The sequence below is a fragment of the Chiloscyllium plagiosum genome, unplaced genomic scaffold (genome assembly GCF_037043375.1).
Source record: "Chiloscyllium plagiosum isolate Xiang-an unplaced genomic scaffold, Cpla_swu_hap1 HiC_scaffold_40, whole genome shotgun sequence".
Classification (NCBI taxonomy): domain Eukaryota; kingdom Metazoa; phylum Chordata; class Chondrichthyes; order Orectolobiformes; family Hemiscylliidae; genus Chiloscyllium; species Chiloscyllium plagiosum.
In genome coordinates, this window is record NW_028270178.1 from 31,922,549 (window position 1) to 31,936,013 (window position 13,465).

General features: G+C 47.5%; 1 protein-coding gene across 1 annotated transcript in view; it reads right to left on the reverse strand.

The window, feature by feature from the left end:
* LOC122544130 (NACHT, LRR and PYD domains-containing protein 3-like) overlaps positions 1-13,239 on the reverse strand; it is a 65,885-nt gene extending 52,646 nt beyond the window's left edge. The window contains exon 1 of the mRNA XM_087981747.1: positions 13,127-13,239. The gene's annotated coding sequence lies outside the window, so the exon portion shown is untranslated. The remainder of the gene's footprint in view (positions 1-13,126) is intronic.
* Positions 13,240-13,465: the final 226 nt, after the last annotated feature.

Here is a 13,465-nt window from a genome sequence, read left to right on the forward strand (position 1 = left end):
ACATTTCGGTCATGAACTAGAAAAAATCCGAACTGATCAATTATTCTACAGCAGCTTTTCTTACAGAAAATCCAACTCTGGGAGCAGCAGTGAGCGGAATCCCAGGGATTGGTAAAACAGTAATGGTGTAAAAGATTGTTTATGATTGGCCCACTGAGAAAATATACCCAGAATTTCAATTTGTATTCAGTTTTAAATTCCAGGATTTAAATACTATTAACTGTAGAGTGAACCTGAGGAATATGATACTGGATCAGTATCCTTACTTTGAGAATGTTCTGAGAGAGCTCTGGAAGAACCCAGAGGGTTTGCTCTTCATATTTGATGGTTTGATGATTTAGAGTCATAGAGATGTACAGCATGGAAACCAGATTCTGGAGTAGAGTGGTGCTGGAAAAGCACAGCAGTTCAGGCAGCATCCAAGGAGCAGGAAAATTGATGATTTGGGCAAAAGCCCTTCATCAAGAATACAGGCAGAGAGCCTGAAGGTGGAGAGATAAATGAGAGGAGGGTGGGGGTGGGGAGAAAGTAGCATAGAGTACAATAGTTGAGTGGGGGAGGGGATGAAGATGATAGGTCAGAGAGGAGGGTGGAGTGGATAAGTGGAAAGGAAGATAGGCAGGTAGGACAGGTCATGGGGACGGTGCTGAGCTGGAAGTTTGGAACTGGGGTGAGGTGGGGGGAGGGGAAATGAGGAAACTGGTGAAGTCCACATTGATGCCCTGGGGTTGAAGTGTTCTGAGGCGGAAGATGAGGTGTTCTTCCTCCAGGTGTCGGGTGGTGAGGGAGCAGCGGTGAAGCAGGCCCAGGACCTCCATGTCCTTGGCAGAGTGGGAGGGAGAGTTGAAATGTTGGGCCACAGGGCGGTGGGGTTGATTGATGCGGGTGTCCCAGAGATGTTCCCTAAAGCGCTCTGCTAGGAAGCGTCCAGTCTCCCCAATGTAGGAGGAGACCGCATCGGGAGCAACGGATCCAATAAATGATATTGTTGAATGTGCAAGTAAAACTTTGATGGATGTGGAAGGCTCCTTTCGGGCCTTGGATAGAGGTGAGGGAGGAGGTGTGGGCGCAGGTTTTGCAATTCCTGCAGTGGCAGTGGGAGGTGCCAGGACAGGAGGGTGGATTGTTGGGGGGTGTGTGGACCTGACCAGGTAGTCACGGAGGGAACTGTCTTTGTGGAAAGCGGAAAGGGATGGGGAGGGAAATATATCCCTGGTGGTGGGGTCCGTTTGGAGGTGGCAGATGATTTGGTTTATGTGAAGGTTGGTAGGGTGGAAGGTGACCACCAGGGGGGTTCTGTCCTTGTTATGGTTGGAGTGGTGGGGTCTGAGGGCGGAGGTGTGGGATGTGGACGAGATGTATTGGAGGGCATCTTTAACCACATGGGAAGGGAAATTGCGGTCTCTAAAGGAGGAGGCCATCTGGTGTGTTCTATGTTGGAACTGGTCCTCCTGGGAGCAGATATGGCGAAGGTGGAGGAATTGGGAATACGGGATGGCATTTTTGCAGAAGGTAGGGTGGGAAGAGGTGTAATCCAGGTAGCTGTGGGAGTCGATGGGTTTGTAAAAAATGTCGGTGTCAAGTCAGTCGTCATTAATGGAGATAGGTCCAGGAAGGAGAGGGAGGTGTCGGAGATGGTCCAGGTAAATTTAAGGTCAGGGTGGAATGTGTTGGTGAAGTTGAGTTGGGTGTACTGGCCGTGCTAAATTATCCCATAGTGTTCAGGGATGTGTAGGTTAGGGTGGATTGGCTGTTCTAAATTGTCCCATAATGTTCAGGGATGTGCAGGTTAGGATGGGTTGGCCATGCTAAATTGCCCATAGTGTTCAGGAATGTGTAAGTTAGGTGCATTAGGCAGGGAAATGTATAGTAATTGGGTCGGGGGATGGGTGGGATACTCTTCAGAGAATCAGCCGGGTCTGTCGGACTTGATGGGCCAAATGGCCTGTTTCCACACTGTAGGGATTTTATGATTCTATCTCTGAGACAGATAGCTCAGCATCAATCTCACTTGCTCCAGTAACAGCTCTAAAGAAAATGCTTAAGCAAAATAAATCGAAGGGCAGTTCCGCAGTAGGTCCAAGTGATTCTACTGCATGAGTGTTGTGCTTACCATAAACCTTCATCAACTGATCACCGTCAGCATTGGGGTCCTGACGATCAAAATAAAATTGATATCAAACATGGCAGGGAGTGGACGGCAGGGCAAGCAGACGTGTTTGGGAATGAACAGCTTAATTGATTAACTGTTTCAATATTTCCTGGAGCAACAGCTTCTTTGGAAAGCCGCTGCTTCAGAGGGCTGTGTGACTCAATCGATTCGCAGACTCCAAATGAACGGCCTCACTTGGCAGTTCTGGGCTGGAAGTCAGTGCGCATGTACTCTGCCCAGTTTCCCATGGTTGCACATGATTCTGCAAGGATGCCTCAAGATTTACCCCAAAGTGCAATTTGTCATTAACTTAATCTGATTGTCTGTATTAGTGATTGGATAAGGTATGATACTGCACCCCACAGTGTCTCTCTAAAACACACTGCAGAACTGAAAGCTCCCCTGTTCAGCATCTGTTTCAGACCCTGCATGTTTGTCTCTACGGACCACACAGCCATGGACAGAGTTATGATTAACTCCTCAATAACTGGCATCCCTTAAGATTTAATTCTGCAGAAGAACTGGTTACCACTTCAACTTTCATGGGCTCCATCCATCAATATTACATTTCTCACTGTCACAACTGATCATTTCTGTTGATTTTGACAATTATTCTCAACAGTCCCTCAGAATTTCCTTGCCAAATTTCTGTCAAACCTCTCTCACGACTGGTGTGCGCCTCCCAGGTGCCAGGTTCATGATGTCATAGAGTCATAGAGATATATAGCACGGAAACAGACCCTTTGATCCAACTCGTCCATGCTGACCAGATATCCCATTCTAAACTAGTCCCTCCTGCCAGCCCCCGACCCATATCCCTCCAAACCCTGCCTATTCATATACCCATCCAAATGCCTTTTAAATGTTGCAATTGTACCAGCCTCCACCACTTCCCCTGGCAGCTCATTCCATACACATACCACCCTCTGCATGAAAAATGTGCCCCTTAGGTCCCTTCTATATCTTTCCCCTCTCACCCTAAACCTATGTCCTCTCGTTCTGGACTCCACCACTCCAGGGAAGAGACTTTGTCTATTTATCCTATCCATGTCCCTCATGATTTTATAAACCTCGATAAGTTGCTGATCTTTGAGGGGCCCTATTCTCTCCCAGTTACCCTTTTGTCCTTAATGTATTTGTAAAAACCCTTTGGATTCTCCTTAATTCTATTTGCCAAAGCTATCTCATGTCCCCTTTTTGCCCTCCTGACTTCCCTCTTAAGTATACTCCTATTTCCTTTATACTCTTCTAAAGATTCATTCCATCTATTTCATCTACACCTGGCATATGCTTCCTTCTTTTTCTTAACCAAACCCTCAATTTCTTTAGTCATCCAGCATTCCCTATACCTACCAGCCTTTCCTTTCACCCTGACAGGAATATACTTTCTCTGGATTCTCGTTATCTTATTTCTAAAGGCTTCCCATTTTCCAGCCGTCCCTTTACCTGCGAACATCTGCCCCAATCAGCTTTTGAAAGTTCTTGCCCAATACCGTCAAAATTAGCCTTCCTCCAATTTAGAACTTGCATCTTTTGAATCTGGTCTATCTTTTTCCATTACAATTTTAAATTTACTAGAATTATGGTTGCTGCCCCCAAGTACTCCCCAACTGACACCTCAGTCAGTGGCCTGCCTTATTTCCCAAGTCAAGTTTTGCACATTCTCTAGTAGGTACATCCACATATTGAATCGGAAAACTTTCCTGTACACATTTAATAAATTCCACTCCATCTAAGCCCTTAACACTATGGCAGTCCCAGTCTATGTTTAGAAACTTAAAATTCCTGACCATAACCACCCTTTTATTCTTCCAGATAACTGGCATCCCCTTAGACATTTCCCAAACCGTCCCCCTTCTGGCGTGCAGGAGGCCATTCCACCGTACCCCCCAGGGAACCCATCTACTGCTCCCCAAACCCAACTCAGGGCACTCGGGGGACCTTCCACTGCCCCTCAAAATCCCCCTCGGGGTGCCCTTCCACTGGCCGACATCACCGCTTCCCTTCAACCGACCCCAACCCTGCCTTGCACACCTCTGCACTGGCTCACACCACTTCCACCTCACGCTCCCTTCCACCATCCCCCATCCACCTCCTGTCAAAGTGAGGGGCACCACCCCATTCCACCAGGTCCATCCGACCCCCACACTCCATACAGTCCATCTTGATGTGAGTGTCTGATCATGTTTTCTTTGAGGGGGGGGGAGAGCAGCCACAAGTTGTGGTCCATATAGACGGCACCAATGACATAGGTAGGAAGAGAGTTGGGGATCTAAGGCAAAACTTCAGGGAGCTAGGGTGGAAGTTTAGAGCGAGAACAAACAGAGTTGTTATCTCTGGTTTGTTGCCTGTGCCACATGCTAGTGAAGTGAGGAACAGGGAGAGAGCAGAGTTGAACACATGGCTGCAGGGATGGTGCAGGAGGCAGGGTTTTGGATTCTTGGATAATTGGGTCTCTTTCTGGGGAAGGTGGGACCTCCACAAACAGGATGGTCTTCGCCCGAACCAGAGGGGTACCAATATCCTGGGGATGGGAGGAAATTTGCTAATGCTCTTTGGGAGGGTTTAAACTAATGCAGCAGGGGGGTGGGAACCTGAATTGTAGTTCCAGTGCACGGGAGGGTTGAGGATAGTGAGGTCAGGGATAGGTTTACAAAGTCGTAAAAGGGCACTGACAATCAGGATGTTGGTTTGAAATGTGTGTACTTCAACGCCAGGAGCATCCAGAGTAAGGTGGGTGAACTTGCAGCATGGGTTGATACCTGGGACTTCGATGTTGTGGCCATTTCAGAGACATGGCTAGAGGAGGGACAGGAATGGTTGTTGCAGGTTCCAGGATTTAGATGTTTCAGCAAGAACAGAGAAGATGGTAACAGAGGGAGGGGTGTGGCATTGTTAATCAAGGGTAGTGTTACAGCAGCTGAGATAACGTTTGAGGACTCATCCACTCAGGTAGTTTGGGCTGAGGTTAGAAACAGGAAAGGAGAGGTCACCCTGTTGGGAGTTTTCTACAGGCCTCTGAATAGTTCCAGGGATGTAGAGGAAAGGATAGAAAAGATGGTTCTCGATAAGAGTGAGAATAACAGGGAAGTTGTTACGGGGGACTGTATCTTCCCCAATATTGACTGGCAATACTATAGTTCAAGTAGTTTAGATGGGTCAGTTTTTCTTCAATATATGCAGGAGGGTTTTTTTGGCACAGGAGGAAGACAGGCCAACAAGGGGCCCTGCCATATTGGATTTGGTACAGGGTAATGAACCCGGCCAGGTATTAGATTTGAAGGTAGGTGAGCACTTTGGTAATAGTGACCATAATTCAGTTATATTTACAATAGGAATGGGAAGAGATAGGTATATACCGCAGGGAAAGAGGTATAACTGGGTAAAAGGCAATTATGTGTGATTAGGCAAGATTTAGGATGCATAAGATGGGGAAGGAAACTGCAGGAGATGGACACTTGAAATGTGGAGTTTATTCAAGGAATAGCTACTGCGGGTCCTTGATACGTATATGCCTATCCGGCAGAGAGGTAGTTGTCGAGAGAAGGAGGCTTGGTTTTTCTAAAGAAGTTGAAGCTCTTGTCAAGAGGAAGAGGAAGGCTTTTGTGAAGATGAGATGTGAAAACTCAGTTTGGGGCTTGAGAGTTATAGGTTAGCCAGGAAAAGGTAAAGAGAGCCAAGAAGAGCCAGGAGGAGACATGAGAAGTTGTTGGCAGATAGGATCAAGGAAAACCCTAATGACTTCTATAGGTATATCAGGAATAAAAGAATGACCAGAGTAAGATTAGGGCCAACGAAAGATAGTAGTGGGAAGTTGTGTGTGGAATCTGAGGACATAGGGGAAGCACTGAGTGAATACTTTTCATCAGTATTTACATTGGAAAAGGGTAGTGTTCGTGAAAATATGGAGATACAGGCTACAAGACAAACACATAACCTCAACACCAAGGAGAGGGAAGCACTAAAATCACTAAGAAACGATAAGAACATAATCATCCTACCAGCAGACAAAGGCAGAATGACGGTCATCCTGGACAAAGCAGAGTACATCCAAAAAGCACAACAACTACTTGCAGATAGCAACACCTACCAAAAGAGGGAGTTTGACCCCACCCCACAGCTCACCAATAGGATAAACAACACACTGAGGAACCTACAAAAAAAGGACAGATAACCAGGTCTGACCTACAAAGAATGAAACCTGAAAGCAACAACACCCCCAGATTCTATGGACTACCTAAAGTGCACAAACCAGACATCCCACTCAGACCCATAGGATCACTACCAGGGACACCATCACACAAACTGGCCAAAGAACTACAACAGAAACTGAAACGCCTGATCAGCGGATCCAGACACTCTATACAATCAACACAGGAATTCTTGCACATCATCAGAAATATACACATAGACAAGGAAGAAACCATGGTCTCATTCGTCATAACGGCACTGTTCACCTCTATTGACAAAGACCTAGCCAGTGAAACAATAGCCAACCTGCTGAACAGACATAACAGACAACAGGACTTTGAACCCATCAACAAAGACGGCATACTTAAACTACTGGACTTGTGCCTCACAACACACTTCACATTCAACAACCAGATATACGAACAAATCAACGGAACACCCATGGGCTCACCGATCTCGGGACTTATAGCAGAAGCAGTAATGCAAAGGTTAGAACAAACAGTCTTACCACAAATTCAACCCAAACTCTGGGTCAGATATGTTGATGACACCTTTGTAATCGTTAAAAACACGGAAATAGAGAAAACACACCGGATCATCAACTCCACACTCACAGGAATCCGATTCACGAGAGAAGAAGAAAAGGACAACCAACTCCCATTCCTAGACTCGATGGTACAGAGAACACCGAACGGAGAATTCACCACAAAGGTATACAGGAAAGCCACACACACAGACCAAGTCCTGAACTATGAAAGCAACCACCCCAATACACACAAACGAAGTTGCATCAAGACACTATTCAAAAGGGCCACAACACACTGCAGCACACCAGAACTGCAAAAAGAGGAACACCTATACAAGGTATTCGCCAAAAACGGATATCCTCGCAATTTCATCAACAGATGCCTAAGGGAAAGACAACGGAACGAGGACATGCCGCAACCCAAAGGACTAGCCACACTACCATACATCAAGAACATCTCTGAAATGACAGCCAGACTACTGCGACCACTAGGACTTATAACAGCACACAAACCAACAGCCACACTCAGGCAACAACTCACCAGAACGAAGGACCCGATACCCAGCATGAGCAAAACTAATGTACTGTACAAAATCCCATGCAAGGACTGCACAAAACACTATATAGGACAAACAGGAAGACAGCTAACGATCCGCATCCACGAACATCAACTAGCCACGAAACGACACGACCAGCTATCCCTAGTAGCCACACACGTAGACGACAAGCAACATGAATTTGACTGGGACAACATTACCATTATAGGGCAAGCGAAACAAAGAACAGCCAGGGAATTCCTAGAAGCATTGCACTCATCCACAAACTCCATCAACAAACACATAGACCTGGACCCAATATACTGGCTACTACAGCGGACAGCTGAAACTGACAACCGGAAGTGGCAGGGACAGGCCACTATAAATGCCGGAGGAAACACCACAGAAGCGCTTCACAGGAGGCTCCCAAGCACTGAGGATGTCACCTAGACAGGGGACGAAACGTTTGCAACAAAAACTTCCAGCTCAGCGAACAGAACCACAGCAACAAGATTGGATAGGTTTGAGGATGACAAAGAGGAGGTTTTAGCAATTTTGGAAGATCTGAAAATAAAGAAGGCCCCAGGGCCGGACAGGATTCTCTGGAAGCACGGGAGGAGATTGTGGAGCCTTTGGTTTCGAACCTAATGCCATCATTGTTGACAGGAGTAGTGCCAGAAGACAGCAAATGTTGTTCCCTTTTTTAAGAAGGGGAATCGAGACAACCCTGGCAATTGTAGGCCAGTCAGCTTCACTTTGGTTGTTGGCAAATGTTATAAGAGATAGGATTTATAATCATTTAGAGAGGGATAATTTGATTAGGGATAGTAAACATGGTTTTGTGAAGGATGGGTTGTGCCTCACTAACCTTACTGAGTTCTTCGAGAAGGTGACAAAACAGGTGGATGAAGGTAAAGTGGTTGATGTGGTGTATATAGATTTCAGTAAGGCATTTGATAAGGTTCCACACAGTAGGCTATTGCACAAAATAAGGAGTTTCGGGATGAAGGTGATTTAGCGGTTTGGATTAGAAATTGGCTCGCTGAAATAAGACAGAGTGTGGTGGTTGATAGGAAATGTTCATCCTGGAGCTCAGTTATCAGTGGTGTGCCACAAGGATCTGTTTTGGGACCACTGCTGTTTGTCATTTTTATCAGTGATCTGGATGTGGGCGTAGAAGAATGGGTTAGTAAATTTGCAGATGACACTATAGTAGGCAGAGTTGTGGATAGTGCTGAAGGAATTTGTGGGTTATTGTGGGACACAGATAAGACACAGAGATGGGCTGAGAAGTGGCAAATGGAGTTTAATGCAGAAAAGTGTGAGGTGATTCACTTCGGAAGAAGTAACAGGAATGTAGAGTACTGGGCTAATGGTAAAATTCTTGGCAGTGTAGATGAACAGAGAGATTTCAGTGTCCAGGTACATAAATCCCTGAAAGTTGCCACACAGGTTGATAGGGCTGTTAAGAAGACATACGGTATGTTGGCATTTATTGGTTGGGGGGATTGAGTTTCAGAGCCATGAGGTCATGCTTCAGCTGTACATGACACTGGTAAGGGCGCACCTGGAGTATTGTGAACAGTTCTGGTCACCGCATTACACGAAGGATGTGGAAGCTTTGGAAAGGGTTCAGAGGAGATTTACTGGGATGTTGCCTAGTATGGAGGGAAGATCTTACGAGGAAAGCCTGAGGGAACTGAGGCTGATTTCGTTGGAGAGAAGAAGGTTGAGAGGCAACTTAAATGAGACATACAAAATAATCAGAGAGTTAGATAGGGTGGACAGTGAGACCCTTTTTCCTCAGATAGTGAAGGCTAGCACGAGGGGATAGATCTTTAAATCTATCACCCCTCAATTTAGGACAGATATCAAGGGTAGATTCTTTCCTCAGAGAGTAGTAGGGGTATGGAACGGCCTGCCTCCAACAGTAGTAGTCTCGCCAATGTGAAGGGCATTAAAATGGGCATTGGATATACACATGGATAGTAATGGAATGGTGTAGGTTAGATGGGCATCAAATTAATTTTGCAGGTCAGCACATCGAGGACCGTGCTGTAACGTTCTACGTTCTATGTTCACTGTTTGAGACTGGTTAGGGCAATTGGGTGGAGGTTGGTTTGCGTGGTCTAAATGGTGACCATGCATCCGTTGTCGATTGGCAGAAAAACCTGTCTGGGGTGTGCCCTGTGGGAAAAGAAACTTCTGGCTGATATTTGATTCCAGACCCACAGCAATGTGGTTGATTCTTAACTGCCCTCTGGGCAATTAGGGATGGGCAATAAATGCTGGTCTAGTCAGAGATGCCTCATCCTGTCAATGAATTCTTTTAAAAAAGACTATTGCGTGTCACTTTCAGATTAAAGGTAAATTGTAGAAATATTATACAGATTAAAAACTAAAGGACCAGTCAGAAAGTTTAGAAAAACAAATTAATAACTATGTAAATAAAATGAAGATGCAAGGTCAGGCAGTAATTTGGGAGCTGTTGGATAGCATTGTGGTATATTGGATCTGGTAATGGTTAATGGGGAAGGTTTACTAATCACAACATGATAGAATATAACGTTCAGTGAGAGAGTGAGGAGCTTAGGTCGGAACCAACTGTGTTTAACTTAAATTAAAAGAATTACAATGAAATGAGAATCGTATCAGCAAAAGGGAACTGCGCAGATAAATTAATAAGAATGACAGCAGCTGAGGGAGTGCTGTGCTGTCGGAGGATCAGTGCTTAGGGAGCACCGCACTGTCAAAGGGTCAATACTGAGGGAATGCTGCACTGTCAGAGAGTTGGTACTGATGGAGTGCCACACTGTCAGAGGGTCGGTACTGATGGTGTGTCGCACTGTCAGAGGGTCGGTACTGAGGGAGTGCCACACTATCGGTGAGTCAGTACTGAGGGAGTGCTGCATTTCGGAGGGTAGGTACTGTGGGAATGCCCCACTGTCAGAGGGTCTTACAGAGCGAGCACCGCACTGTCGGAGGGACAGTACTGAGGGGGCACCGCACTGTCTAAGGGTCAGTACTGAGAGACTGCTGCACTGTCAGGTCAGTGCTGAGGGAGCGCCGCATTGTCAGAGGGTCAGTGCTGAGGGAGCGCCGCATTGTCAGAGGGTCAGTGCTGAGGGAGCGCAGCACTGTCTGAGGGTCAGTACTGAGGGAGTGCCGCACTATCAGAGGGTCAGTACTGAGGGAGCGCCGCACTATCAGAGGGTCAGTACTGAGGGAGCGCCGCACTATCAGAGGGTCAGTACTGAGGGAGCGCTGCACTATCAGAGGGTCAGTACTGAGGGAGCGCTGCACTATCAGAGGGTCAGTACTGAGGGAGCGCTGCACTATCAGAGGGTCAGTACTGAGGGAGCGCTGCACTATCAGAGGGTCAGTACTGAGGGAGCGCTGCACAATCAGAGGGTCAGTGCTGAGGGACTGCCGCACTGTCAGAGGGTCAGTACTGAAGGTGTGCCGCACTGTCAGAGGGTCAGTACTGAGGCAGTACTGCACTGTCAGAGGGTCAGTACTGAAGGTGTGCCGCACTGTCAGAGGGTCAGTACTGAGGCAGTACTGCACTGTCAGAGGGACAGTACTGAGGCAGTACTGCACTGTCAGAGGGTCAGTACTGAGGGACTGCCGCACTGTCAGAGGGTCAGTGCTGAGGGACGGCCGCACTGTCAGAGGGTCAGTGCTGAGGGAACGTTGCACTGTCAGAGAGTCAGTGCTGAGGGAGCGCCGCACTGTAGGAGGGTCAGTGCTGAGGGAGCACCACACTGTCAGAGGGTCAGTGCTGAGTGAGCGCCGCACTGTTTAAGGGTCAGTGATGAGAAAGTGCTGCACTGTCAGAGGGTCAGTACTGAGGGAGCGTTGCACTATCATAGGGTCAGTGCTGAGGGAACGCCGCACTGTCGGAGGGTCGGTGCTGAGGGAGTGCTGCACTATCAGAGGGTCAGTGCTGAGGGAGCGCCACACTGTCAGAGGATCAGTGCTGAGAAAGCACCGCACTGTCAGAGGGTCAGTGCTGAGGGAGCGCCGCATTCTCGGAGGGTCAGTGCTGAGGGAGCGCCGCACTGTCGGAGGGTCAGTGCTGAGGGAGCACCGCACTGTCGGAGGGTCAGGACTGAGGCAGGCTGATTACAAAGCAAGTGGTTGCTGCTGAGATTGGTTCTTTCAATCTGGGAGGATGAGGTCACTTTGTCTGCCTGCCTCAACCTGACTCTGAGAGGATGCAGGCTGACACCTCTTCAATGTGTGTCTGATATTTCCTTACGCGACAGAAACAGAACTTGTTTGAATTGCCGGAGGCAAGAAAACTTTGATGAGCAGTGTGTTATATGACACAGTATCAGCTTGTGAAAGCTTCAGGAATTTACATGTTTTGAAAAACACATTTAAGCTTGAATCAAAATTCTCACACACTTTCCAACCTTACAGCGCTGAATCTCGGAAAGATCTCTCCCCCATATTCCCACTGACCTCACCCCAGCTCCATCACCATCTGTCTCCTGTCAATCGTTCCCTTTCCAGTTTATCTTAGAGAAAGTGAGGACTGCAGATGCTGGAGATCAGAGTTGAGAATGTGAGGCCACATTGCTGATGAAGGGTTTATGCTCGAAACATCGATTCTCCTGCTCCTCGGAAGCTGTCTGACCTGCTGTTCTTTTTCAGCACCACATTCTTGACTTTCCATCTTATCTGCAATTCCACTGCAGAGGGTTCTGATTGCCTGAAGGAGCAGACTCAATGTGTTCCATACCCTAACCCCTCGATTGACCCTGCCTCCCCCACACTCTGAGGCAGCAATTTCCAGACCCTAACCCCCTCGAGTGACCCTGCCTCCCCCACAACACTCTCAGGCAGCATGCTCCACATCCATTCTCAAGTGTCATGGTGATGGGACATGGGGAGATAATGGTCTATTGGTATTATCACTAGACTATTCACCCAGGGAGAGAGTGAGGAACTGCAGATGCTGGAGATCAGAGTCGAAGAGTGTGGTGCTGGATAAACAGCTGGCCAAGCAGCATCCGAGGAGCAGGAGAATCGAGATTTCAAGCAGAAACCCTTCATCATCTTCCTGATGAAGAGCCCATGCTCAAAATATCGATTGTCCTGATGCTGCCTGACCAGCTGTGCATTTACAGCACCACACTCGACTCGAGACTGTTCATCCAGTCCTAGGATCTTGGGACCCAACTGTTGCTACACTGTTAATTCTATGATCCAGGGAATGTTCTGGGGAAGTGTGTCTGAATCCCACCACTGCAGGTGATGGAATTTAAGTGCAATCATAGAATTCTATTGTGTGGGAACAGGCCACTCAGCCCATTGAGTCCACACCGATCTTTCTGAAGAGAATCCCACCCAGACCCACTCTCCCACTCTATGCCTGTAACTCTGCATTTCCCATGACTATAATCCAACTAGCCTGCACTGCCTTGACATGAAAAACCGCCTAACCTCCACATCTTTGGACTGCGGGAGGAAATCCACGTAGACACAGGGTGAGCGTGCAACCTCAACTCAGAAGGTTGCCCAAGGGTGAAGTCGAACCTGGGTCCCTTGAACGCTGTGAGGTAGCAGTGCTGACCACTAAGCCACCTTGTCGCTGCTGTGCCATACATATCTGGAATGAGAGTTTAATGATGGCCATGAAATCATTGGCGTTCATCAAGAAAAGCCCACCTGGCTCAGTAATGGCCTTCAGGGAAGGAAGTCTGCCATCCTCACCTGATCTGGCTTGCATGCGACTCCAGAACCACAGCAATGGCCAAGGAAACCAATCATTTGTATCAACAGTGAAGAACTCCCAATGAAGTGAATCCAGGTGGAACACCAGGCAATGATCGAGGCACTGGAAAAGACAACAGCAGAAATAGCCCTGCTGATCCTGCAAAATCCTTCACACCATCATTGGGCACCTCGTGCCAACATTGGGAGAGCTGTCTCACAGACTAGTCAAGCAACAGCCTGAGACAGTCCTAAACTTACAGGCAAGGTCCCTGACACCACCATCCCTGTTCCTGGATAGGTCTTGTCCCATCAGCAGCACAGACCCAGGGGAGGTGA